Below are 27197 nucleotides of genomic sequence, written 5' to 3' on the forward strand. Positions count from 1 at the left end.
GTTTGCCTGGCTGGGGAGGGTACCAGCCCTGCCCCATCAGCTGCTGTGCTCTGGCTCTGGCACAGCCTCCCTGCATGTCTCTGCTGCAATCTGGGCTCCTGGGAGAGCATCATGGGGCAGATGGGACCATGCACAGAGATCTCATCTTGTCATTGCAGCTTTTGTTGACACAGTCTCTATGCCATGCAAAGAATCTGCCTCTGCTTTCCCTCTGCAGCAGCTTTGCAAGCAGACTGTCACATACTCCTTGTCGTGCCTTTAGCTCAACAGTTCTGGAAAGGAAATGATGTACAAGATAATCTGAGCATGGAACGTTTATATTATCATCGTCTTGACCACAGATTACCTCTTCATTCTAAAAAATGCTTCTGATGGGATGCTTGGAGAGACATTTCAGTAAATTAGTTCTCCAGAAAATTAACTTTAATGAAAAATATTGCTGTCATAGTCATAGACATCTTTAGTCTTTAAAACCCACATAGCATCTTGGAGTACTCAATCAACAAACAATAAAAAATGAATTCAATATCCATACAAGCTATCATCGTGCAAGGAGATTTTGCATTATGGTCTTACAGCAGTTTGAAATGGCACTTTCTGTACAGGCTTTAGATATATTAGCCACATTTAATAATAACTATGTATGTAATTGAACACACTTAATGATAACTCCTTGCCTACTTCAGAATGTTTACTGAATTCCACTGGCCTAGTGTGACTGAGGTCGTGGTACATAAATCAGATTGTATTCCCAAATTAAACTTATATATATTTGTTGTGCAATAACAGCAAAGCAGGAAAATGAAACGAGCCCTCTCCCCAATGTAGCTTTGAGAGCTTGGAAATTATAGCTCTGTTGGTCAGATTGGTTACATGGGAAGTTATTCCTGGTCCATTGAAATAATTTGTATTAATGTCATGTACTGTGTAAGAGTCTGGTCTTGTGGTCTTTTGAAATTTAAAGTGTAATTCTGTGACCAAAATATTAGAGTTGTTCTGTGATGCACCTGAGATTTTTGTACTGTATGTCTGAATAAAAATTACTAATGCAGAGATATTTTACTACAAAAATAAGCAAGTTACTCATACTCTGGGTTGCTTTATTTTGTTGGTTATTTGGTTGTCGCTTGCCCAATACCACAACTTATAACCTCTGACTCTCTAAAAAATTGCTTTTATTGTTTACTTTTATGGAGGTTTTTATGTTTAGAGCCCTTTCCAATCTTGAAAGAAATGAAATTTCTTTCAGTGGCTTTTGTCTTGAAGCGTGAATTGTTTAGCATTATGACTTGGCTGCATTTGAGTCACATTGCTGTATAATGGTTGTGCTCTGTCACGTGTTCACGGGGCAAAGAGCAGCACAAGGACACGGCATTTTGAATGCTACACCATGGGAAGATTCTTAAGTTTTTCAGAAAAAAATGCCTTTTGAACTTAAAGCTTAAATCAAGTAAATTCTGACATTACCAATCATCAGTGGATTACTTCTCCAGATGAGACCCATCAGCACTTGTTAGTAGCTGTGCACACCCCCCTGAAATCTCCTGCTAATGATTATTTTTCCACCATGGTTTGACTAGCAGGCTGCATACCTATTGAAATCAAATACAAAGAAGTGCAGTGGAAGCTACCTAAAGCAGGATACATGAACTCACTCTGTCTGCTAGTAAAATTAAATTATTAATGGTTTAATTTCTTTTATTTTTCTTTCCGCAGGATTTGAGGTTCCAATTAAATCCGTGTTTGGGCCATTGCTTTGCCTGACAGTACTTAATCTTTTTCGAAGGCCTCATCACTTATCTAAAACAAAAGAACAAGGTAAGGAGAAAAAGTAATGAAATGCAGCATAGCACATCTGTCAAAGCAACCAAAAGTAGCTTTAAAAAAATCCAGGATCAATGACATTAAAAAATTATTTGTTGAGCACTAAATGTGATCATGTTAGGCATGTTAATTGTAAAGAATCTGTAAGTACCAGCATGTTCTTGCATACATTGAGGGTTTTGTTGTTTGTGTTTAAGAGATTTACTGTTGATGTAGCTACAGGACACAAATGACTGATAGGAGTAGTTGCTAAGTGTGCTTCTCTGTACTACTGAGTCCTCTGTAAGATTGTTTGACATCTTAATACTGAACTGTTGAATATAATTAACATTTCTGAAGTTATTTAAAATTCACTTTTGGGTCAGTCTTGATTTATGTTCTTCAGATGTGCATAGTGCAACACTGGGTATTGTATTAGAAGGCTTAAACTGTTTCAGCACTTAGAGCTGTACTACCCTTTGTTGTTGATAATAGATCTGTCCAAAATACCTGGAATTGACTTTTGCTCTGTCACTTAGGATTCCAATAACATAGAGCAAGGCAGGCATAACTAGAGGTGACAGAGAAGAGTAGTAAAGTGATTTAGCCTTGACAGGCTAAGGAGGTAAGGCAGATATGGTTTGAAAAATATAAACCTTTCCTGAGTTGCAAAAGTATAGCCTGCAGTGGCCACCCCTGCAGCCGCTGCTGACATGCACAAGAGACAATATCAGGATCTCAGTTCTTTTTTTCTTTTTTTGCCCACTCATTTTTTCTGCCTTCTCACATCCCTTCCCAGGGTCAAGTTCAAACTAATATTAGCTGGTGCAGAGCAGGCTCAGTGGCTCCTTAATATGCTTTCACCTCAGGGTCTTTATATGAAAACCAGCAGGTTAGAAAGTTTGTTGGCCTCTCATCTTTTCAACATAAAATATCATGTATTTGGTTTGGGAGTGTTAACCACACATCTCCTCTAGGGTCTCTCTCAAGGATGCTATTTATAGTTTTGCTTTTCAAGCTGTGTAAAGGGTGTTATTAAGTAGCTGGGAAAAAATGTTTAATCATCAGACCATGGAAAGCCATAGGCCAGGCAGAAAATTGCCAGTGGTATTTGTCAGCAATAAGTAGAACTGGGTTCAGTAGGTGTGTTTATAAAGCAGATTTGTTGCTGAGGGCTGTCCCTCCACGTCCAGAGCTGATGATGGAAATGGCTCACTGAAAGAAGCATTCCTGAAGTATTTCCTAGAACTTCTCTCAGAAATTACTTTTACATGTGTAGATTATTGGCTTTGCTATGTAAATCCTTTAGATTTGCCAAATAACTGGGTTTTCCAGGTTTCTGAATCCTGTCTTGCTGTGACTCTGTCTTACAGCAGAGTTGTCTTCTAAGTTGCCCATCTACTGCCTCATGTCTGCTAAAATTTCTCATGGTATTGGTCTCTGACACTGAAAAAGATGATGAAACAACAAACATTTCTATAATTTAACAAAATTATAATAATTCTCTATATTAATTATTATATATTAACTCCCTACCATTGTTATGGAAGCAAGATGGGATGCTTGTGTAGAATCAGTTACCGACAGGATCCATCTTAAAAAAAATTGATTAAGCTTTAATTTAACTACTCTTAATAGGATTAGAATATAAAGCACACTTGATTTGTCTGTTGCTCTTCAATTTTCTTTCAATTCCTCATAATTGCATTTCAAAGCTCTTCTTTCAATAGATAAACATCTCAAATTTATTTTTAAAAAGATTCCCTTATATTTTCTGGTTTAAGAAAAATTGACTTTTTTACCTTCCAAACCTTCCTGCTTCTTCATGTGTTGGTGAGGCACATTAACAACTTAAAACAGATAATCTTTGTAATTATTAGCTTCTTATAAACATAATTATCTTATGATTAGTGCAGATGACATTAAAAAAAATCTTACACTGAAATGGTGCCTAAAATGAGTTATGTGCTAACTATGTATGCAGTTTAATTGGGACCCCTACTGATACTGAACACAGTTGGTTTGTTGAAACAAAATCAAGACTTAAATGATTACAGTGTTATATCTGGGATGTCTGAGTGTCTGTATCCCCCAGTAATTTTTAACTCATTCACTGACATAAGGGAGTTTTTACCCCAATGACTGATATTAACATGAAGGTGGAATTTTGAGACAAAATTGTTCCTAATATTCTAGTGAAAATACATGGCTTTGCAGTCAGAAAAAGGATATTGAAAATGCCCTGACTAAGGGAAGGCCACTTTGTGAGCTTATCTGGAAGATTCTACAACAGAAAGAGATCTAATTAATATGCCAAGTTTGGGAGAGGAATTTTGTCAGAATCTGCACCTTTCCAACATGGGAGGGTCCACAGTGAAAATGTGTGAATGCAGGGAATTTGCAGGATTCTGCTCAGGGAATCAGACTGGCCCCCTCCTTGTGTGTTCTGAATATCTCCCTCTTCCTCATGGTAAATATATCCTGTTTGCCTGGAAGATGCTGATATTTGATGTGAAAAAACCTGTCCTGCAGCCAGAGGAACATTTACCTTCAGGTTATAATTTCTATGTTTAAAACAAAACCCCATTATCACGCTTGTGGCTGGCTGAGATCATGTTTATGGTTTATTATATTTGCAGTTTCAACTGTAAACACAGAAAAATATCTGTTTTGCTTGTGGCGCAGCTTATTGTGCTTATTGAACAGTAACAAACCTTATGCTATGGATGAAAGAATGTGATTTATCTGTGTTCTTAAGCATACTAGGTATGTGATTAGACACCAACCTCATAAACAGTGTCTTATGCTGTTATTTCATAAATTCCTCTTAGCTTGTACAATTAGGGAAGTTCTTAAGCACATGAAATATCTGTCAACATGTGGCTTCTCACCACTGCAAAGGGTTACAGGCCTTCAAGATGAACTGTGGTTTCCTGGACAATTTGTGTAATGGATCTTTGGGGTATTCATACTTTCAAGACATATGTGGATTTATATGCCATAAAAGATGAAGCATGCTCTGCAGTTTCTATTCTAGATACAGCACCATTTGAAATGCTTGAGATTACATCCATACAGTGGATGGTTTGCTCTGAGGATCTTAAACATTCATTTCTCCTGGTTTTCATATCAGAGAATCTCTATTAATATTGCCATAGTGAAACAGGAGAATGACTGCTGGGAATCTCCAGGCAATCAATGAAAAATACTTGGCAACAACACTGTCCTTTTCACTTTTATTAAAGGTTGTGAGAGCACTTTACAAGCATTAATAACACATTACAGTAACCTCCTGAATCTCTGTGAGCATTCACTTCTAGAAAATTTAACCTAAGCTAAAAGTAGGTAACAGCTATGCTATGACAGTGGAAACAAACCATTCTCTTGCTTGCCTCCGCTTTTTGTGAACCCTCTTGGACATCCATAGAGTTTAGTTTCAAAAAATGCTCGTGGCTCACAGTTTCCAATCTCTGTAATCTAACGTTTGAAGCAAATCTTTGATTATTCCATCAGAGCTCTGGTCTATCTTGAGCTTTTAAATTGCTTGAGCTAAATTATGAAATAATCTGAAGAATGAGAAGGAAATAAAAACACTAAAAATGTTTTGTAATAGCAGTATTCACCTTGTTGGAGTTTAGAAACTCTCTTAGAATGACTGTGTTCAATGTTCAATCAGTTTTACACTGTTGAAAGTTTAGCCCCAGTTGCAAATTAGCAAGAGGAATAGTGAGCAATTCAAATGTCAAATAGCAAAGTCTTCTCTTACTTTGACAGACATTTTATTATTTTTTTCTTTCTTCTTCCCCCCCTTTTTTTACATAAATATCTTGTTTAAATTTTGCAGTGTATTCTGTATGATAACATAAACCTTTTGATTCTAATTTGCTACACCTAACTATGATGTCTTAATGTAGGGCAGTAAATACTGAATTATCCAGTGTCAGAATGTACTTGCCAAATTGTTATGCTCATTTCTCATCAGCTTGTCTCACTGGAATGGAGCCTCATTCCAACTTTCCCTCCACAATCCATTAGCAATTTACTGCCAAGTAATTCCAAGACAGGACTACAGTGTCAGTGTAACTTCCAGAGACACCAAAGCAGACAGTAGTACACTTTATTCCTTGGTCTTTTGTGTAACAAAACCTCATTTTGATATTAATGGAAATCTATGATGTAAAGGCGTTTTTTTCACACTGTCCAGTACTATAAATCACATGTAAATGTACACTACCATTTGAATTGTGATCTCATGAACTCTCGTTGTTTCTACTTACAACATAAAAAGTATTTTTTAAGCACAGAATAAAAGCACTTCTTGGAGAAATCTTGAGTTATCTAGCAGTGAAATTTCATTATTCCTTTAATTATGTACATAAAATAAAAAAATGGAACTGCTGTAGAATTCCAGCAATGCAATTTTTCAGTAGTGCACCATGGCGACAGCTTCTTGCAATATTCCAGAGTTCTGTCCTTTAAGATAAATGTATTCTTATACAGTTCAAATTATTTTACAATCTTTAAAGTATTATTTTGCAAATCACTGATGTATTAAGTTGGCTTAATCATCTGTCTGCATTTAGGCTTCCAAAAGCACATGTGGTAGAGATGTTTTGTGGTTCTTCCAACCTCTGTAAACCAGTGAATCAGTAACAGGAAAGATAAAATGAATAATTCCAAAGATAAATGCTGACCCAAGACCAGAGATAGTTACAGTATTATTATATTTTTGGTTTTCTGCCTGTAGGCCATAATTTTATATAGAAAACATTTTTTTGAGTAAATAAAGCTGATCACTATATACTATAAATAATAGCAGTATGTGCTTTTGCTAGCATTAGAAGGATTGTACCTTCTGTGATACATTTTGCCAGCATCAAAAAGGCAGTAAGTGATTAAAGATATATCTTCTGCCTGACAAATTTCACCTGTACATCCACAAGTGTGATCACATCCTGCTCTTTTCATCTCCTGGCTGGTAATGCTTTCCAGCAGAAGGGAGGCCTGTGGCACCAAAGAGCAGCTCCCAGGGCATGGGGATGCTGCTGAACCTGAACACTTTGGTGCCTGGTTTGGAGGATCAGCACTGAGCCTCCCTCCTCAGGCTGCCAGTGAACAGTGAGGCTACAAACATCAAACATCATAGAGGAACTCAAATCATGCCAGGCACAAGAGTTCAAAAGTGACTTTTATCCCAGTGAAATTCTGCCAGGCTTGCAGTGAGATGGTAGCTTCCAGATCTTTTTCTCAAACTTCCAGGAGTGTTTATGCTCATGTCTGAGCTCCCTGCTCTCTCAAGTTGGAGCTGTGAGACCAAGCACAGCATTCATGCTGCTCCTCAGTGGTTCATGGCTTCTAAAATACTGCTGTCCAAGCTCCACTTCACTTAAGACTACACATAATGGTGCAGTAATAATAGTAATAATTGAAGTAATCATTGTTCTAACAACTAACAAATAATATTACCAGAAATAATAATATAACCAGCAATCTCTTTGCTTGCAGCAACCTCTACTGCAACTCCTCTATATTCCCAGAAAAATGATTTTGAGATTTTCTTGGATTTTAAATGTTAGATAGCTTTCAGGTAGCTTAGTATACTAAAGTTGTGACTCTTGAGACTCAGATAAAACTCTGTGTAAGCAGACTGATCTCATCTAATCCCTGGTAGGCATTCTTCCAAATCTTAAAACTACAACTGTAGTCATGTCAAAGTAATTTATTTTTTGTTTAACCCAAGTAGCTGAGTACTTGGATTAAAAAAGAATAGATGCAGCAGGCCAGGACTTCTGCAGGTGAGAAAGTTGGAACAGTAGTAACACTGTTTTGGTGACACTATTCTTTGTTGTACATGATAATTCCAGCTGAAAAAAAAAAAACCAAAATTATAAAAAGGTGTCAACTATGGGAAGAAACTGTGTAAAACCAAACCAAGACAGTATGTGTAAGCTCTTGTGTAAGCTCTTAATTTAATTACTGCAGGTTTATTTTGATTTCTATCTGAACCACAGCCAGCAGGATTGTATTTGCTGGAAAAATAGGTAATTTCAATGCAATCAACTTATATCTGTATTTTCTATTCCTTCATTTAAGAAGATTTGACATGTAATTTTCATCATAAAAAACATAATGAGATAGATAGTAATACTGAATATATCCAAACTGTTTTAGCAGCATGGCTTGTTCCTTGTAGTGTCAAGAAGTTTAGGGACAGCAACTTGGATAAATTAGATTTTTCAGGGCATTACTCCCCCTGACTCCTTCAGAAATCCCCTTGGAAAAAATTGTTCTCTCACATCCCCAGTGTCAGGAGGACTCTTTCATTTGGGTAGGTACAGACATGCTACAGTCACCCAGCTCTTGCCTTTCATCAGTGGGATGTGTAAAATTTGCAGTTTCAGCACAACTTGTCCTGTGGATCTCTGCCTGTGTGCTGTATAAGTAGAAATGGAAATTTCAAACCTGTCTCAGAGCATCTCACGGAGTTCAGGCAGCAGCACTCTGACATCAGCATGCTGGGCACTTAGCCATGCCTTTGCTCAGTGCTCTGCCACCCCCAAACTTGCCTTAGGCAGGCCAGGTCTGCAGTCATTCCTTACTCAGAGCACTTGGAGATTCTGTCCCAGAAATCTCACGGCAGAACTGCTGGGGGCCATCAGCTGTGAGAGAGCAAAGTGAATTTCTAGAAGACAGGTTACTTGCCTGTCAAGTAACAGGCAAGTTTGAGCACTGGACGTACTCCTTCACACTTTGCTGCTTTTTTTTTCCTTCTCAGTCTCTTTAAAATACAATTACAGTTCACCATCCAGGAGCAAGGGACAGGAACTGCTCCAAGTGTTGGAAGGAGCGAGTATGTGCTCTTAGAGAGGAGAAGATTCTGCAAAGAATCTCTTCATGGCAAAGAGCAGATTCTGGATGCAGCCACTGTCCTTTCATGGTTCCTGCAGGCTGTCAGATACAGAGCAGGCTTGGCTCTGCAGGTGGCATTCAAGTTCATGCATGGACAGTCACACCAAATAGTGCTGGATGGACATTTTCAAAGTCATTTGGAAATAGAAGGACAGAGATCGGGGGAAAGATTGAATTATAATTCAATGATCCCATATTTATAAATTATCTAGTATCTATAACACTTTAAAATAGAATTTATTTGCTTTAATAATTAATGGAAAGTTCATAGTAGGTAATTTATTAATAATACAGTGTCATCAGTATGGATTATGTCCAATTCCTATTTCTATTCTATTGAACCTACTGATCTGGTTTATGGCAGCAGCAAGAAGCTCAGTTTGAAACAGTGAAAGGAAGCCTATTACCTTGTTTTCAAAATAAAATATGGAGATATGTGTGGAATACAAAGCTTCTGTTTGAGGTCAGGAATAGCTACAAACACAGAAGGCAGTGTTTCTGTTTAGATGATTGCTAAAGGTCACAATACAGAAAAATGCTGGAATATGTAGGCACTTAGATTTGAGTCACACCACTAAAATCAATGGCATGACTTTTATACTTATTGGCATAATTATCCTATTGAGACATTTACTTAAGTGTTCTGCTGATTCAGAGCCAGAATATTCAAGCTTGCCGCAAAGGCAAAGCCTGTCTCATTTGAAAGGTGCAGTTTGCAGAGTTTCCCAAATTCTTCAATATTCCAATACTAATTTCAGCTGTTTCATCTACTCTTACTATATAAATTATATAAATTAGTTTCATCTACTCTTACTATATAAATTAGTATTTTCCCCACAAAAAGTGTGTAGATACCAGTTTGAAAATGGGGTTTTTATAGCAGTGGCAATCAGTAGGAAGGACCTATTTATTTTTATCTGTGTTTAGATTTTTTTTTGTTTTCACCAAGCAGGTTTCTCAAGCTGCAATTCTCTGACATTGTGTCTGAAACAATTTGCTGCAGAGTAACAAATCTCGGTGTTTTCAGGGAAAAAAAGCCAATATCTAGTTAGTGATATTGCTAAAGAGATTAGGATTGTAGCTCTTAAGAAGGTAGACCTGTTTGCACTGAGACAATTATAAACAAAGATGCACCAAATATGTTGCTCCAGCTATGATGGGTTCATGTAAGCAGTGTAACAAGTGAAAAATTTATAAAAATTGGAAGTAATGGAATGTCTGACTAAGTCCATATCCAGACCTGCACACTGTATCAGCACAGGTGATTTTTCTATTGCACTCTGCTGCTGGTGAAGCCAGACCTCCTGGTGGCTATCTGAGTTTCTACTGCATGAGTGTTTGTGTGAACAGCCCATCTGCTTTGTAAGTTTTAGGAGAAAGGAGTGGAAAACTGTTGTGATTATATTTTTAAGTGAAGGATGCAGTGCATTGCTTGTACAAAATAGTGTTCAAGCACAAATTCCCATAGTGACCAAGAACTAAATTTGAGCAGCATTTGCTTTGGTTTATGCTGGGTAAGTGCAGGAGAACTGGCACAAGAATGTGTAGATGAGGCTTGTGTTTGATGTTGAGCACTGTCAGATTGAAATTCCTGGGAATGGTGGAACTGCTGTTGGTGGTGGCTGCAGTTCCTGGCTCTCTCTGAAGTTATGTGAGAGAGGAAGTGTATTTATCCTCTGCTTTCACAGAAAACTGGTGTCTCATGTTTGTGTGCTGTCAGTCTCACGTGGGTAGTTGTTAAATCTGGATAGGGAGTATCCATCAGTAATGACCACCAATTCTATGGTAAAATAGCTAAGTTATTTTGGAGTGAGATCTGGTGACTTCTAAAATGTTTTTTACAAAGCTGATCTATGTACTTCATTAAACACTATTTTCTCCAAAACTATCACCTCTGATTCAGACATTGCCTCAAATAATTTTCTTATTTAGAAAACAAAGGAAAAAAATGTTCAGGGTTTTCTTTTAAAATTTTTTCCTTCTTTTTGACTGAAAATCTTTCTTGAGTTCTCTTTGTCAGTATTTACTATAAATAAAAAGCAGCTGATTTACAAGAATATGCCTAAGAGACTGCTATTTATGGCTGTATAGAACTTTACCAGTTGCATGGAATTTTCTTGTTTGGGCAGTTCTTAGGCTTTACCTGGTACAAATCTTTCAATGGTATCATGAGATAATCAGCACTGCTGTGGTATGACAGTGTTTTAGGATTGTTCTTTAAATCAGTGCATTTCCACTTTTAGAAATAACAAAATATCTCAATAAGTGTAGCAAAGGTTTATGGAATCATAATAATTGATTCATTTAGACTGATTAGTTTTCTTTGCTTTTGAGCATTGCTTGCATCTAATGTTGGTCATTACCCTAAAACATCCCTTGGAGTTTCCCCTTATCTAAAGGTGAGAATGTTTTCCTGCCTTTTGTGTTACTGAATTAAAATTATTCAAATTAGGGGTGTGTGCACATTTCAGGGTTTAGGACTATGCAAAGGCACAGTTATTATTTTGATTTATAGAAATAATATGCTGACTTAAAATACAAAAGCAGTGCTTTGTAGTAGAACCACCTGCATCCTCCTCACTTTAACACAAAGTACAAACCATTAAGAGAGCAGCGTAGTTAACATAAAGAGATTTCCAGAAACATATCATCATGAAATACCTTCTCCCATACACCTGCACATGGGGAGGAGGGAGAAATTCATTCTTAAATCCTTCTCGCAACACTGTTGCTGATCTTCAGGCGTTTGTCTTTGTGCTCTTTCCCTTACCAATTCCCAGCCAATGGACAAGGACACAATCTATTACTACTTTCTGTGTGATTCATTCCTTAAAAAACAATCTGTTCTTTTAGTGGCACTTGTTATTAATCAAGGTTTTTTCCTTTCATGAGAGTAGTTGTTGGCTCAATCACTTCAGTATATGCAATCACTAACTTTTTCCATTACACTGGTGAATAGGTGCTCTTATATGTCTGTCAGAGGGATGCTGGTACATTTAGCATGATGCTTTGCAATTTCAGTGAGAACATTAATGGTTGAAGTGTGATTGCTTTTTTTTTTCCTTTGAGAGAAAAAGTGTAACATGTTCTCCTTAGAGAGAAAAGAGAGAAAATGATGGAAATTTCTAAACTCAATTTATTTTTGTATCATTAAAATGTTGAAAAGTACCAAGGAATACTCTTGCAGAATCAATCATTTCATAATGTATCTGCAGAGGCCCCAGACTTGCCTATCCTGAAAAGAATGCTGAAAAGGCTAAAGTATCAATTTTGTACAATAGTCCGTGTATTTGCAGAATATAGCACAAAAATTCTCACTGTTGCAAATGAGATGGAGGAGGGAGGGTGTGTGTACATAAAACCTTCATGGACATGGTATTGTTTTCTGTGCAAAATATGGGAACAAATAGAAAGACAAAGGAGATGTAATACATCACTGAGTAGTTATATCTTTCCTTAGTTTTCTGTGAGCTAATTTCCAGAGGAGGCACAGGTCCCAAGGTATCAGCCCTTCTGCCAAGGGCAGCAGGCTCTCTGTGCCCTGCTGGCACTGCCCTTCTCCCCCCTCATTGCTGCACAGTGTGGGCAGAGCTGTGAAGAGAACGCCTGGGGCTCCCACTGGCAGAAGGACACACTGCACTGATGCCTTAAGTTTCAGCTTTCATATTTTTTTAGATTCTGTACTGCCTTAGTGTGTGACTCTGAACTCCACATGAAGTGGTAGCAAGTTCTCTTCACAGTTTAGTCAGACAAAACAATCCTTTTCCAGCCCAAGAACCAAGGACTCTGGTGCAGCTTTAGGCTCAAAAAATATAAACAGTAAATTGAGGAGACAAAACTGGGAGGATTGGACTTCATAACCTGGAGCTGTAATTAGAGAATTGACCCCAATATGTAAATGGACCAAAACTTATAAAAGTATGAAAACATATGACTGGCTGTCCATCTTGGGCCCAGCTCAGGTCCATCTTGGGTAGAGCCATGGCCAGGCTCTTGCATTGCCCAAGGTGTATCCTTTAAAGGCCTTTTAATAAATACCTACTGTATTCCTCTAACACTGCCTAGCCTCTGTTCCAGATGGCCTCTTTAGGCATTTCACTGCTGCCCAGGGCTTCTCTCGCCCCACGTTAACACTGAACCAGTGAGGGACAGGATGATGCCAACTCTCTGCTGAATGGCTGAAAACTCTGCAGCAGTTCCTGACTCATTGTTTTTCCGTGAACCCATTATTAATAAAGAATAAATTTTTCTTCTGTAGAGATTTGATGTTGGCAGATGCAGCCCTCTTCTCTTGGCCCTGTTTGTTACCTATGCTGTGTATTCAGCTGGGTGACACACGAGGCCCAGGCATAAAATTGCTACTTATCCCAAGATATTTATATTTTTTATTTTTTTAATATGTCTTAAAACTTTTATTAACATTCTGAGAAAAATAGAAGCTTTTTTGAGATACATGATATTCTGCACTGTATAATTTATCTCTGTGTACTTTCTAGAGTTAATGAAGTTATTGAGTAATCACACCATGTCCCTTGCAGCTTTTTTGGCTTATTGCATATGTGAAATAGGCAGTGATATATTAGGAGCTGTCTCTTATAGAAGAGGTGTGGATCATATTAACAGCCATTGTGCAGTTATATTTTGAGTTATACAACTAATAGTATTTATTTGTTTTCTTGTGTTTTGTTTTGTTTTCATTTATGTCTACTTTGGCTTGTGTATATCTGAACAATGTAGTGGTTCAATTGCCAATAGAATCCAGGCTGAAAGACAGTTTTTAAGGAGTCCTGGTCTAATACCAAAGTAATGCAGTGTATGAATCTGGTGGGAGGAGAAGAGGGAGCAGGAAGCACATATGGGATGTGGCTACAAACTACTGTGTTCTTTATCTGCCTGTTGGAACATGATGCTTTAACTGTGAAATCTGAGGAAAGCTGTCTCTTCTGGATCATTGCCTTCTCATTGTTACTTTTTTCCACTCACTTATTCTCATATTTTAAATAAAGGCTCTGTCAATAATGTGTTTTAAATAAAAGTAAGATTAGATGAATTGGATTGGATAAGATTTCTAAGAAAATAGCTGTAACCAACAGCTCTAGGTTTAAAATCAATTAGATGATTTAAGGTGCAGAACCTCTTAGGTTTTGCACTGCAGTGGTTGTTCATTGAAGCAAGTAGTTCTTTCCTGAGGAGTTTGTTTCTCCATGCATGGTGAAACCTTTCTGGAATTGCAGAGCAGAAGTTTTATTGTGTAGGATCCTGTTTTAGTAATCAGCTGGAAAACTTTAACTACAGTATTATTTCAGAAGGTCACTCATGTACCATTTCAGCAGTACTTGTCAAAGATGCTGCGCCCCAAAAGAACAAGTTTTCTCAGTGAAAAGCTGTTGGGAAAGTTCATCTGCAGGGGCAAGTCAAGCATATGAAAGAAAAGGACTGGTCTGTTTAGAATAGCCCAGTCTTTCCCAAAAGAATGCATGTTGCACTGTTAATCCAAATACACCAGTCTTGATAATCTTTATTTCATGTAGGATGGTGAATTTTGCTTATTTTAAAAAATCAGCTGTTTTCAATGTCAAAATCAAAATCAATCATTTCTGATACTATGTGAAAAGAATGTGATCACAGTTGGAGAAAAAACTGATTAAATAGCACTTACACATGATATTATTAAGCTACATACAATTATAATGTTAATGGACAGTAATGTTCATGGGATGTAGCAGTTCTAAAGTATTACAAATAATGCCCATTGCAAATACTGGGAATCTACTGCTGAAACTGGCCTGGCCGTACCTTGGTGTGCATATGCAGACACTGCCTGGGCTCCTCTGTTGCTTTATAAATCCACAGCATTTGGCCATAATTGTTTTCAGCCAATTTCCAAGTATTGCTTTGTTCTTTTGTTGTGTGGCATGTTCAAAGCAACCTCCAGTGCCACTGGAGATTTATTGTTGGGCCCAGTTTCAAATCTTGGAACCCTACCAAATTTGTGGTTATCAGAAAAATGAGATTGTTTAATATTATTATACGTACAATACTTTAAACCCATTCCTGTTACTTTAGTGTGTTTTCCCTTTCTTGTAAAATGTGTACAACTGGCACACTCCAGAAGTTCAGCAGATTTAGCTGTGCTGAACCAAAGTTCAATTTTGATTCTCTCCAGAGCATCAAAAGACAAATAAGACAGATATTGCAGAGGTGCATCCCTGCTCCATCCATGTGCAAGCAGCCACTTGGCTTTTGCCTGAGATTGTTGTAGGCTTCTAACGAGGAGGAAATATAAGAAATATGTGTGATTTGCATCCTTCCTAAATCCATTGCCTTTCTTAAAATACTTAGCTGAATTTAGTGCCCAGATTAAAAATGCTATTTCAGTAATAGTTTAAAGGCCAACTGGTGAGGCACTAAACAAAAGCTATCATGTTTGTAGAGCAAAAAGCATTTTCTGTAACAGCTTCTTGCTATTTGTTGATGTGGTGGGGAATGGGAAGGCTTTGAAACCTACTCTATGAATCATTCCCAGCATTTCATGTTACTGAAACGTGAATATTACTTTTAAATGTGTAACTATGCTATTAGAGCCTTCTGTGATTTAGAGAGATCTTTCAGAATACTAAGAAGTCATTATTTATTTTCTTCCAGTCTATTAGTGCAGAGCAAGGCTCACACCAGCTCTGTGGTGGCAGGGTTGATTGGCTCTCAGTGGACTTGTCTTGTTAATAGGAGGAAAGAGGCTCTTGCTGGCATTTCTGCTCCTGCCTGGAGCATGGCCTCCCTAGACAGCCAGTTGTGCTGCATTTGATCAGCCTCCCTGGTGTGACAAAGCAGGGACCCCTCACACCCTCACCTTCAGGAAGTGCCTGCTCCTACCTGTGCCAGAGCTCCTAGAGTTTACCAAACACAGCAGGGGCTAAGAGGAGTCACCTCAGTGAGACATCAGCCTTATGAAGCTGGAGGAACTCCAGCCTCAGCAAGGTTTGGCAGCTCTGTTGGATCTCATAATTTTCCCCTTCTATGCTCCTTGCACATGCTCGTGGAGCTCGCTGATATTTACATGATGGGGCTTGGATGACTTTGTCTCCTACAAATGGAATGTCTAATGCACTCTTTGTCTCATCATTAATTAAACACTGGAGATGTTCTTGTGTAGGGTAATTGTGTTTCTGACACAGCTGCAGTAAATGTGAACTCTTTGAAAGCTTTGCTGCAGGAGCTGTAGTTCTGCAGCCAGGAGGGAATGAAAAAGAAGTGTTGCAGAGGTGATGTTTACATACAGGTCCTTGCAATACTCCTGCCAGTGGCTATTTATTGAATTTTAAATACATGTGTAGTAGCTGTCAGTAGCTGTATCTGAAATGGCAAGACAGAACAAGCCAAGACCTATACAAAAATATAGGCTTTCATTAAGTTTCCAACCATTTTTCTAAAATCAGTAAAGCTGTATTTTCACCTGGTTTTATTGGACTGATATCCATTAAAACCCACCACTGTTAATTTGACTGCACATTTGACACCAGCAACAGCAAAAGTCCCATTCAATCTATCTTTAAATTGCTTTGGTTATGTCACAGATACATTTAATTTTCTTACTAGCAGCTGGTACAGTGCTGTGTTTTGGATTTAATATAGAAATAATGCTGGTAATACACTGATGTTGTGGTTGCTGCTAAGTAGTGCTTCCCTACTTAGGTCAAGGACTTTTCAGTGTCTCATGCTCTGTCCTTGAACAAGTGCACAAGACAATGGGAGGGAGCATGGCCAGGACAGCTGACCCAAACTGGTCAAATGCTCACGGTTTGAGTGAGAGTTATGTGTTAAAAATGATTCTAACAAACAATGTGAAATTGGTGGTGGCAATTTATATTATGAATCACTAACAATTGAATAATATCTAGTTTATTTTCTCCAGGCTATAGTATCTATTTTATGAATGCACTTGTACTTCATAAATCATTCTCAAGAGCAAAAGGGAGAAAAATGAAAAATCCATTTTCCTTCAACCCCTTGGGTCTTTATTTAATTTTTAATGAAATAGAGAGGACACTTCATCAATGGCAGCAATGGAGTAATGGCTTTAAACTGTATAAGAGTGGGCTTAGACTAGATTTTAAGAAGAAATTCTTCTCTGTGAGGATGGTGAGGCATTGGCACAGGTTGCCCAGAGAAGTTGTGGATGCCCCGTCCCTGGAAGTGTCCAAGGCCAGGCTGGATGGGGTTCAGAGAAACCTGGTCTGGTGGAAGGTGTCCCTGCTCATGGCAGTGTGTAGAAACAAGATGATCTTTTAAGGTCCCTTCCAACCCAAACCAGTCTGTGACTCTGATTTTGTGAGAAAAAAAACCTGAACTGCAGCTACTGAAAAATCCCAACCCACAGACCAAAACAAATAAAGCAAAAGAGCTGCCTTGAGACACAAAGCAAATTTGAAATTAAATACATTTGTGAAGCATTTAAAGATTTGGCAGTTACTTAATTTAGCCATGAAATGTTCTTATGGAACATACAGCAGAATACAAACAATCAATATTAAGCACTTACATGATTTTTAGCTGGCATAATACTTATTTCGGGTACAAATGTGTCAGTCCTGTGTATTTACTTTCTAATTCTGGCTCAGTAAGAGATCTGGGATCAGAACAATTCTGCCTTTAATGTGGTATATGTCTTTTGTCCTTATGGTAGACATTGACTGTAAAGCTGTGTATGTGTCATAGGGAAAGCATCACTCAGCTGAATTCTGTTAAGTGAAATAGTGCAACATGTTAATATTGTGTAAGATCAGAAAAAGATTTTTCTTTTTGTTCCTTTAAGAATAAGCTTTCACAGTTTGAGGCACAATAGCATAATGAAATAATCTGATTTAGCCTCCTGTGTATCACTGACCCTTCTGTTTTACACATGTACCCTTGTATTTTATTTTGCTAACATTGATATTATGTACTTCAATCTCCATCTGATTCTGATTTGAAGATACCAATAAGAAAAAAAATGTAGTGATTTTGGGAGGGTGGTGATGGTATCATTTGGTCTTTTACTTCAAAGATTAATCAACCCTTAAAATATGTGCCATATTCACAGGTCAAAAATTTCCATCCTGAGCTTCTTTCTAGATTCTGGTTTTTTGTTAGATTTACACTTGCTCCCTTCAATTTTATTGTTTTTTCTTAGATGGAGACTTAAATGCCTTTGTGCGCTCTTAGTCCTTTCCTTCATAAATGTTTGTGATTTGGTATTTTCCTAATGCAATAAAATTATTCATTTGTTTTCTTAAACGTGAATACCAGGAGCAGATTCAGCAGTTTGGTGCCTATCTTGCCCTGTTTCATGTAGCAAAACGAGGAAATATGTTGTGGCTTTTTGGTAGAAAATAGGAAATCTTGCTGTTCAGTCTTCAGCAGGAAAGATACCCGTGTCATGGAGCGGTCATGTTACCGTTTTACTTTCAGGGACCTTGGTCTATTGTTAAAAACACACAGTGTTTCTTACTTGCCTAGGTATAACACAGTCCATATAGGAGTTTTCTATGCATAAGAAGAAAAATCTCTCATTCTCTCACTAATGGAATTTGCTTTAAGAAATATTTCTATTACAGCCATTATTAACTTGATTTTCAGTGCATCATTCAGATTGCAAGCATCTAGTAGGTATTTCATATCTCTTTCAGATAGCAGGTGAGGAGTCTAGATCATCTCAGTGCATTAGACTCAATCATCTTTATATATTATGGCACTTTAAAAGTCTATTTTAAAGAATAAGAATTAGAGCTTGATTTACATTAATGATCAACATGTAATTTAGTCAAGATTAATGTTTGTGTTTAGCCCTATGCTATCATTCTGAATTATTTCAGCAGGTATTTGCATACTGCTTGCATTGTAAAATATAAAAATATTCTTTATGGAGCAAAAGTGAAAATGCAGCTATTGTATTATCAAAGGCACAAATTTACTAATTGCTGCTACTTTACCATGGATGGCACTAGTACTACTGACTTGTTCCTTTCTGTTGATATTGCTAGAACATGTTGCTGATCATTATTTCCTTCTCCCAATGTGCTTTCCCCAACTTGTTGCAGTGTCTGCTATTATCATGCCACTCATGCCAGCTATATGTGGAAGTTGCATATACAATTCTTGATACATCTATTACTCACAGAACAGTCTGTGAAAATAAACCTCTATTTCATCAGCTCTCAAACAGTATATGAAAGCTTACAGTCTTTAGAGTTCCATCTTTGTTGTGTACTGCCAGCAAAATGACTATATAGCAAACCTAAACATTCTTCACACCCATTAGCAGCTGAAGCTCTCCTAATAGACAGTGTTTTTCTCTTATGCACTGTGATTAGTTGTTTTGCTGCTTTGGATGGCAGTTCTGCTAAATTTTTATTGCTTCCTGTGCTTATGGCTCATTTATTGTTTTTCATCTGTTTGCTTACTGAATAGATTTATTACCTTAGCATAAAATAATTCTCTTGAGATAACTGCTTATTTCCACAGAGGATTCTTCAGTTTTAAATTATTCTGCAGTTTTGGGGTTGTATTACTCATATACAGAAGAATTTTGCTAGCAATCTGCATGGATTCTTTTAGAAGAAGCTCAGCAAGGAAAAAATAAACTTATTTTCTAAGTTATCACATTTAGACCTTTGCCTTTAAAGGACATCTCCCTGAATGTCAATTTTCTTCCCAGACTAGAAATTCTAGTGTTGCTATGCATTTTCAAAGGAACTCTGAATGCTCACTGTTTTGAGGAGATCAGATCACTTATCTTTCTCTAGATACATGATCAGATTTAAAAAAAAAATAATTAGACACTGCACAACTGCAGCTTGTTCTCAGTGTAGAAAGAAGTGAGCATGTGTCAAGGCTCTGCTCTGAAGCTGCTGAGACAGGTTATCAGTATAAAGCAAACAGCCATCTTGCAGAATGAAACAAAAAAAATCTCTCCAAATTCTGTCTTGTAGCAGTGGTTAAGCCATTCTTGAATGTTTTCACTGTGCAATTTGACCATTTCTTATGAGATGCTTACATTGGAATAATTATTTAATAAGAAAGAGTAATTTCTACAGAGCACTCCAAAAGTCAGACCAGCCTTTTATAACTTACCATAGTGGCAAGGGTAGATATCACAGCTTCTCCATGATTTATCTAAAAACACTTGAGCTGCAAATAAACCTGTTCTCATCTGAAATACATGGTACCCTTAATATTAATATTAGGAATAGTTTCATATGTTGAAAAACAGATGAGAAGTGAATTCATTCCCTAGCAACGATGCAGATGCTGAATTAAATGAACAATTGGATACCAGTCTTGTCACAGATATTACATTTCTCTGTATCACTGAATATCAGGTAATTAAAAAGTTCATTTAGCCAGAGGAATTATTTTTATGAATTCACAAATATGCTTTAAGCAAATACAAAGGAAAAGTAATAAAGCTTAATTTACTTATGAACACTCTACCCCATCTGCTGTCTACCTATATTTCAGCATTCAGATGATCCAGCATCATTGTAGTACTCCTCTTTTCAAAATATATTCAGCTCATTAACTGATAACTAAGTTCTCCCCTTCCTTAGAACATGACTATCAGAAATAAGTTCAAATGGTGATGCAATAATTAATTTTATTTAATTTCCAAAGAGCAGTATGTAATGTGACAGCACTCACATATGCTTCTTTTATTCAGGGATTTTGAGTTAAAGAAGCTTCTCATATTTGTATTGCTGCATAAACTGCCATGTCCATTTCTGTGGACAAGTGGTTTCCTGTCTTTTCCAAATAGCAGAATAGGATCAGAGCTGAACAATGATTTTTCTCCTCTACATCTACCAATATATTTACAGTCCTGTGAAATTCTGCTAGATAAGAGTCTTGAAAGGTGCACACAGAGTGACTGCTAACCACAGACCAAACCGAGTTGTGTAAATCATTACAGTTTATTTGATTCTTTTTCAGTTTTTAGTTTTCCAATTTTCAGAAAAGCAGGTAGATCAAACTAGTTAGTGGGTTTTTTTCCTTCGTGTATGTCTGCTTAAAAGCTTATTTTCAAGTCAAAAGGATGATGGTTAAAATGAAAGGAAGAAATTATGATAAGCTTATGTTCTGCTCTTTGTAAAGTAGTAATTCACTAGTGAAAATGAGTGATATACTCTAGGGTTCCTTTACGGATTTTTTCTTCCACTCCCAGCCCCCAAACCACAATAATCCATCTTGTAGGACGAATCCCTCAGTCCCAGCAGGGGCTGAAAGACGTTTGGAGTCCTTACCAGAAGTCAGGAAGTGGGGGTTTGAAACTCCCTCCTCAAGCACGCTACCTCAAGCCCAGTGCCTGCTGATTATTGCCAGAAAGGGAAGTGATTCCTGCAGGCACCTGTCAGGAGTCCCAGCCTCGCCCCAGCCGGACGGCGGCTGCTGCTGATAAACAAACATCCTCTCCTGAATATGCCAAGCCAATGGTACCATTCCTCTGCCCCCTTGGCCTTTCTGCTTTATTTCTAAGCACTGAGGGAGCTCTCTCCTCAGCTCTTCTTGGCTTCCTTATCCTCCTAAAAGAGCACATTTGATGCTGTCATCCATGACAACACACAATTCCAGCTTTCTGCTGAAGCTTAAGATGCTCTAAGTTAATACAGTAAAAAGGAAAAACTTGTACTGCACTCATTTATGATCCTCCTGTGCTCCCTCTGTACCTCTTCAGCTCCTGCTTAACTTTTGTCACTTACCACAAATGGAAAAACCCGCACTGTGCAGTGCTGGCTCGGACCTGAGCCTGCCTCTTACAGAAATTATTGGCTGAACTAAATTTTATTGTATGTATTCAGAGATGTATGACTATGAAAGCAGAACCAAATAATTTACAATTTACTGTGAAGAATTTAGCTTTTTATTTAGTAGGAGGGGAGAGGAGTTTTTTTTTTTGTTTATAAGCTACTTGTTCTGGAGCACATTTTCTGTTAAGAACATGACATTTCTGGTGGGAGATCATTTGTGACACTGAGGACACTTGTACATTTGAGCTGAACAGATTATTATTGATTTGATATATGGAACTAACTCATTATATGGTCTTTGACTATATGTTTTAAATTCTGTATTTCCTTGGGAATGCAGGACTAATTTTCTTAACATTCTTCAAATTCTGTCAACACAGTGTTGCAGTTATTCATTTCAATAATATATTCAAGCGCATTCTTTTGAATTGTCCATGTTCCAGCTTTTGTCCATTAAACATCATGAATAATAGTAAACCTGTAATCTTCTTGTCACATTTCAGTTGTAAAAATCATCCTTAAGTCTCTCCGAATGTAGAGTGCTTTTCTACTTTAATTTTAAATAAACAAGCAAAAAAAAAAAAAAATCCCACCACAAACAAAGAAGTCCAAACCCAAATCCTTGCTGTTTTCTAACCATTTCTTATCCCTTCAGCTACCATCTGGCTGGTTTCACATTGTTTCACTTTTTTTTTTAAAGATGAAACATTTAATAAATGACTTGGTCTGTGTAGAAATAGTTCTTATTTCAAATTTTCATCTAATAGTGTAAAAAATTGCAATACTTCACTTAAAGAATCAAGACCACATAGTACTGTTTCCCTTCGACACATGAGCTCTCTGAGAATTTTCTATCTTTCCTTATTTCATAAAGAGAGTGAGATGGTGAGGGGAGTGTAAAACACCAGGGAGTGGGAGCGCAGCTTTTGGATGTGAGGGGTGATAGGTCAGCACAGGCAGAGTGCACTGGGAGAAGCTGGAAATTTGACAGCTTCCCTAAGCAAATCTGCAGCTCAAAGGTACTGACAGGCAAGGATTGCACCTTTGTCTTTCATTTTCTCTTTGATGGTGCTGAACACTGCAGAACATTTGTTCAGTGGCAGGTGTAGTCAAAAGAGTTTGGTCTTTGCTGCAGACCAAAGAGTTCGTTGGGAGAACAAGGGAAGAAAAGGATGCTTTGAGAAATGCTTCTTCTATGCCCAGAGGCTCTATATTTGAAGTAGCAGAACTACATGCAAAATCAAAATGACTACAAGCCACACCAATGTAAACAATGCTTTCCTCACTGCTTCCTGGGATTATCCTGGCTTTTATGATGGTTTGACTCATTTTGGGGTTATGCATCAGGTTTGCACTACAGATGTTATTTTCTTTTTTTGTTCTCCTCTCATTTTTCTTTCTTTAAACTTCTTTTTCTTATCTCCAACAATGCTTAAGTCTGTATCAAAGTCCAAAAAACAATAAATTAACACCAAAACCAGAACTGCATGTAATGAAATGCTTTGGGAAGGTGTGCTGGTAGACATGGCATGGAAGGCTTTCCCAGGTTGTCTTATCTGCGCACTGAGCCAGAATATCTTTTTTAAATGCTCTTTATAGCAGAGGAATAATAACTGAATTATAGAAAATAAATGAAGTGAGCATCTGCTCTAAGTTTTGGAGGCTATTATTACCAAATATTGCTACATGTTAGGAGCCAAGTTTTGAAAACCATTAATACATACTTGTTATCAGCTTAGTAGCACACCTGGAATTTATTGTGGGCAAAAATTTTATTAATGCAAGAATTGCATGCTAGTGAATTACCAGAAGACTTTAAAAGACACATTTACAGTAGATTAATAAAATAGAGCAGAAGTTGGTGAGTCCCCAGAAGACTCACAGACACTTATAATCACTTAGTGGCAAGAGACCCTTGTTATCTCTGGTTCTAGCTGGCACTCAGGGCCGGGTATAGTTGGCTCTGTGTTTGCTCTGAACCTTGCACAGGTGTACTGGATTACTCCAAGGGAGGAGGTTCAAAAAATCCCTGAGACTCTTGTTCATATCTGGCTACCTTCATTGTAAAAACATTTATTGTTATATTTAGTCAAAATTCCCCACACTCCAGCACATGTTTGTTGCCTGTTGTCCTGCCTGTATCCTCTACAGGAAGCTTCTGGCTCCATCTGCACATCCTCCCGCTGTGTGGCTGCAGGTGGCAGTGAGGTCTCCCCTGGGTCTCTCTTCTCAAGGCTGAACAGACAGATCTTATCCTCTCCTCAGTTCCCTGTGCTCCATCCAACCTTCCAGCCCTCTGCAGGATTTCACTGCAGTGCACCCAGCTTGTACCCAGAGACACCAAATGAGACACAGCCCTTGGAGTGTGGCCTCACAAGTGCTGAATAGAGGAGAAGGAACATTTCTCTCGGGCTGCTGGCTGCATTCCTGCTAATTCCTCCCAGGATGCAGATGGCCATTTTCTGTTTCAAGGGCACACTGCTGGCTCTGGTTCAAGCTGTCCACCAGCACACTCAGGTTTTTTCTGCAGTTGCTTTCTCTCTGCCTGGTCCCACATCTCTACTCCTTCTGTGGGATTCTTCCACCCTAGACACAGGACTTCACATTTTATTTTGCTGAACTTTGCGTTCAACAGCACCAACTGAGAATCAGGATGCAATCAGTTAATTGACCTTGGCTTCATACACACTTTCATGTAGTACCAGAGGCATTTAAATGTGGAGGTGGTTGTCTCTGTCCTTCAAACATTGGCCTTTAGTTCTCTTCACTAATAGCTTTGGTCATTTAATAACGTATTTTACAGCAAGGTCAGGTTAGCAGGAGTTTTTATAGGTCAATATTTTACAGGGAATTGGTGAACCAAAAACTGTAATTATGCATGTGAAATAATCCCTTGAATAATTGGTGGTGATTAACTGGCTGTTATCATTGAGACAGGTTATAAGGATTTGATATAAGAGGTCGAAACCAACTTGCCAAACTTATGGCAAGTAAATGTTATATATTTCATAAAGCCCTTAATGTTTTCTCTTATATCTTAGTTACAGGGCAAATACAGCAATACTTGTGATTTTTATCAATTGGTATTGCAATCTAAAAATTGTATCTTTATGGTAGGTCTTGATGACAGTATACCAGAGAGCTTCAAAAATTTGACAACCATTTTTCAGTGCATGAGATTAAATGATGAGTGTTAACAGTGCTTAAAAGTTTAACCTGGTTACGTATTTTATGCACAGCTGCAATTTTTTCCAAATACTTTGATATTGTGCAACAGAACACAACTGCATAAGGTTCCTAAGTATCACCTTGCAAGATTCAGCAACACTGAGATTAGTGTATGAACATAAACTAAATTCTGTATTTTTGGAATCAATACCCCCTCCTAAAAAGTGCTATAACTACAAAAGGAACTCTCTCTACAAAGTTAGAGAGAACAGAAAATCTCTGTGAAAACAATATGCTGTGGGTAAAATAATGCATCTTTGATTTCTGATTAAGTCCAAATTATATTGCTATGAAACTGCCTCCAGCTGAGTCCCCCCACAGCCAGGAATGATGTGCTGGGGATATGTTAGAGGTTTGGGAGGAGGAGCTAAAAGAGATAACTGCAGTTATAATGATATCTAAAAAGTAAATAATTGAAAATTGTTTCAGCTGAAGTGCTGTGTTTAGGAAGGAAAATTTCATGTGTGCAACACAATATATTGACAAATGATAGGGAGAAAAAGATCAAAAGGAACCATGTTGATCTGTCAGAACAAAGGTTCAAAATAATTTCTCTTATTCCAAGTATATTTCAAAAATATCATTCTATAAAATGTACTGAGGTCTCTCTTAGGTTTTGCTGTTGAAACTGTTTCATTTCCTACAGAATATTTAAATTTCCATTGGAAAATGGAATCCCAGATGTTACATCTTTCAGGAGACTGATCCAAAAAGCTCCTGTATTCAACTATCCCTTTCCAAGAACCCTTTCTCCATCTTTCTTAAGCAGACTGACCTTCACAGGAGAATTTTTCTAGGTTTATTGGCTTCAGACAGTGCCCCAGACTCCCCCAGCAGTTGGCTTCAGCTCATATCCAATGAACTCTCACAGGGCTATTTCCTGAGACACTACTGTAAGGTAGCTACTGACTATTTCGGTAAAATTGCTCTATAAAGTGTCTGCTATTTCACTCTACTTATTTTTAAGCAGGTTATGTACTTCTAGAATGATAAATACTAAAGAACTGAATTAGGTCTACTTATAATTGCTTATGCTGTTCCTTTAAGAATGCAAATTCACCTGGCACAAAATTAAAAAGAATAAATTTAATAAGTGCTACCCTTTTAATTTGAATATGAGTCAAAATAGTCTGTAACACTCATTCCAGACAACATATACTATTTTTACCGTGCAGAATAATTCCTGTTTTGTACAGCTGGTGCTAATTAAAATAAATTCACCTAATTCAATTTAATAAAACTAGCTAATTTAAGAAAAGTCAGTGCATTAAAATTTACTGTACATGACAACTTTTCTCATTTCAGAGTGCACCCTACCACCTCTGTTTGATTAGATTTCTTATTGTAAGTTCTGAAAAGGTTAATGAATACCTTAACAAAGCAGCTCAGGTTCTGTAATTGGGTGTAATAAGCTGATGTGGTGATGGGCTTCTTTGTCAATGTAATTCTAATGAGAGATCTTTGATGTGCTATAAAAACAACACAGAAAGAAATGTAAAGAAAAGTACAATCTTCTAAGTTCCTGGTTTACAGATATGCTACAGAAATTGTTTCATTTCCTAGCTGATGTAAACTGCTAACAAAGCTCTCTACAGTTATATACTCTATATCTGCAAGCATGTACCTCAAAGGCAATTACTTTTCACTCCCATAAACAGAGACAGAAAATTTCTGTTACAAGGATCAAACTGTAAAAAGGTCTCTCCTGAACTCTTGTTATCTGAAACCCAGTTGTGCTTTGAGTTTCTAGCTGAGATATCAGATTGCCTTCAAAGTCAATCTGCCTTTCACACTTGACTTTGGTTGTGCTGGGGTAAAAATTCGAGGCTGGTCATCTTTGCTCTGCTAAGAATCCATTTTCTTGATCATTCAGAAAACTCATCTCTGAACCTAGTTCCAGTTTGCAGTCCTGTTCTTTGAATACTTGTGATGAGTTACACAGAGGAGTACAGTTTGAGTAGCACTAGTACTTCTGTGTGCCTGTTCTTTAAGTGACCTCACTGACTGATGTGTCCCAGCATTGCACTTGCTCATCTCACTCTGAATCCCACTGTGCCAAACATTTGATTCTTTCATATTTTCTATTTTGAGATCTTTCAACTTGAGGAACATGGTTTTGCAAATAGTTTCCTATTTTCTAGCTTTGCCTTTCCTGCATTACTGAACTTCATTCTGTTTGTGTCACATGAGTCCTCAAGGATATGCAGTTCTTTTGTATGGTATCCTGAGCTTTTCTACATTGATGAAACAGCCTGAATTTCTTCCATCATTAAAGCTGGCAAGAACATTCTTTATTTTTATTAAAAAGAATTCTCTGTAACAGTGAGGTTGTTTTACAGGATGGGTCCAAACTGAACCTTGAGGAATGAAATGTTTTAACCTTTTCTAAACTCAGGATTTTTCTTTTGTTTTTTCCATTCTTTTTGTAATAATTTCCTGATCTACCTTATAACATTTTGCTAATATTTTCCCTTGAGG

At 37.5% G+C, this 27197-nt stretch overlaps 1 protein-coding gene across 1 annotated transcript in view; it reads left to right on the top strand.

Moving 5' to 3' along the window:
* Positions 1 to 27197, top strand: part of TENM1 (teneurin transmembrane protein 1) — a 776438-nt gene that overhangs the window by 305951 nt on the left and 443290 nt on the right. The window contains exon 4 of the mRNA XM_066559708.1: positions 1717 to 1818. The gene's annotated coding sequence lies outside the window, so the exon portion shown is untranslated. The remainder of the gene's footprint in view (positions 1 to 1716; positions 1819 to 27197) is intronic.

Source organism: Molothrus aeneus, chromosome 14 (assembly GCF_037042795.1).
Source record: "Molothrus aeneus isolate 106 chromosome 14, BPBGC_Maene_1.0, whole genome shotgun sequence".
Taxonomy (NCBI): Eukaryota; Metazoa; Chordata; class Aves; order Passeriformes; family Icteridae; genus Molothrus; species Molothrus aeneus.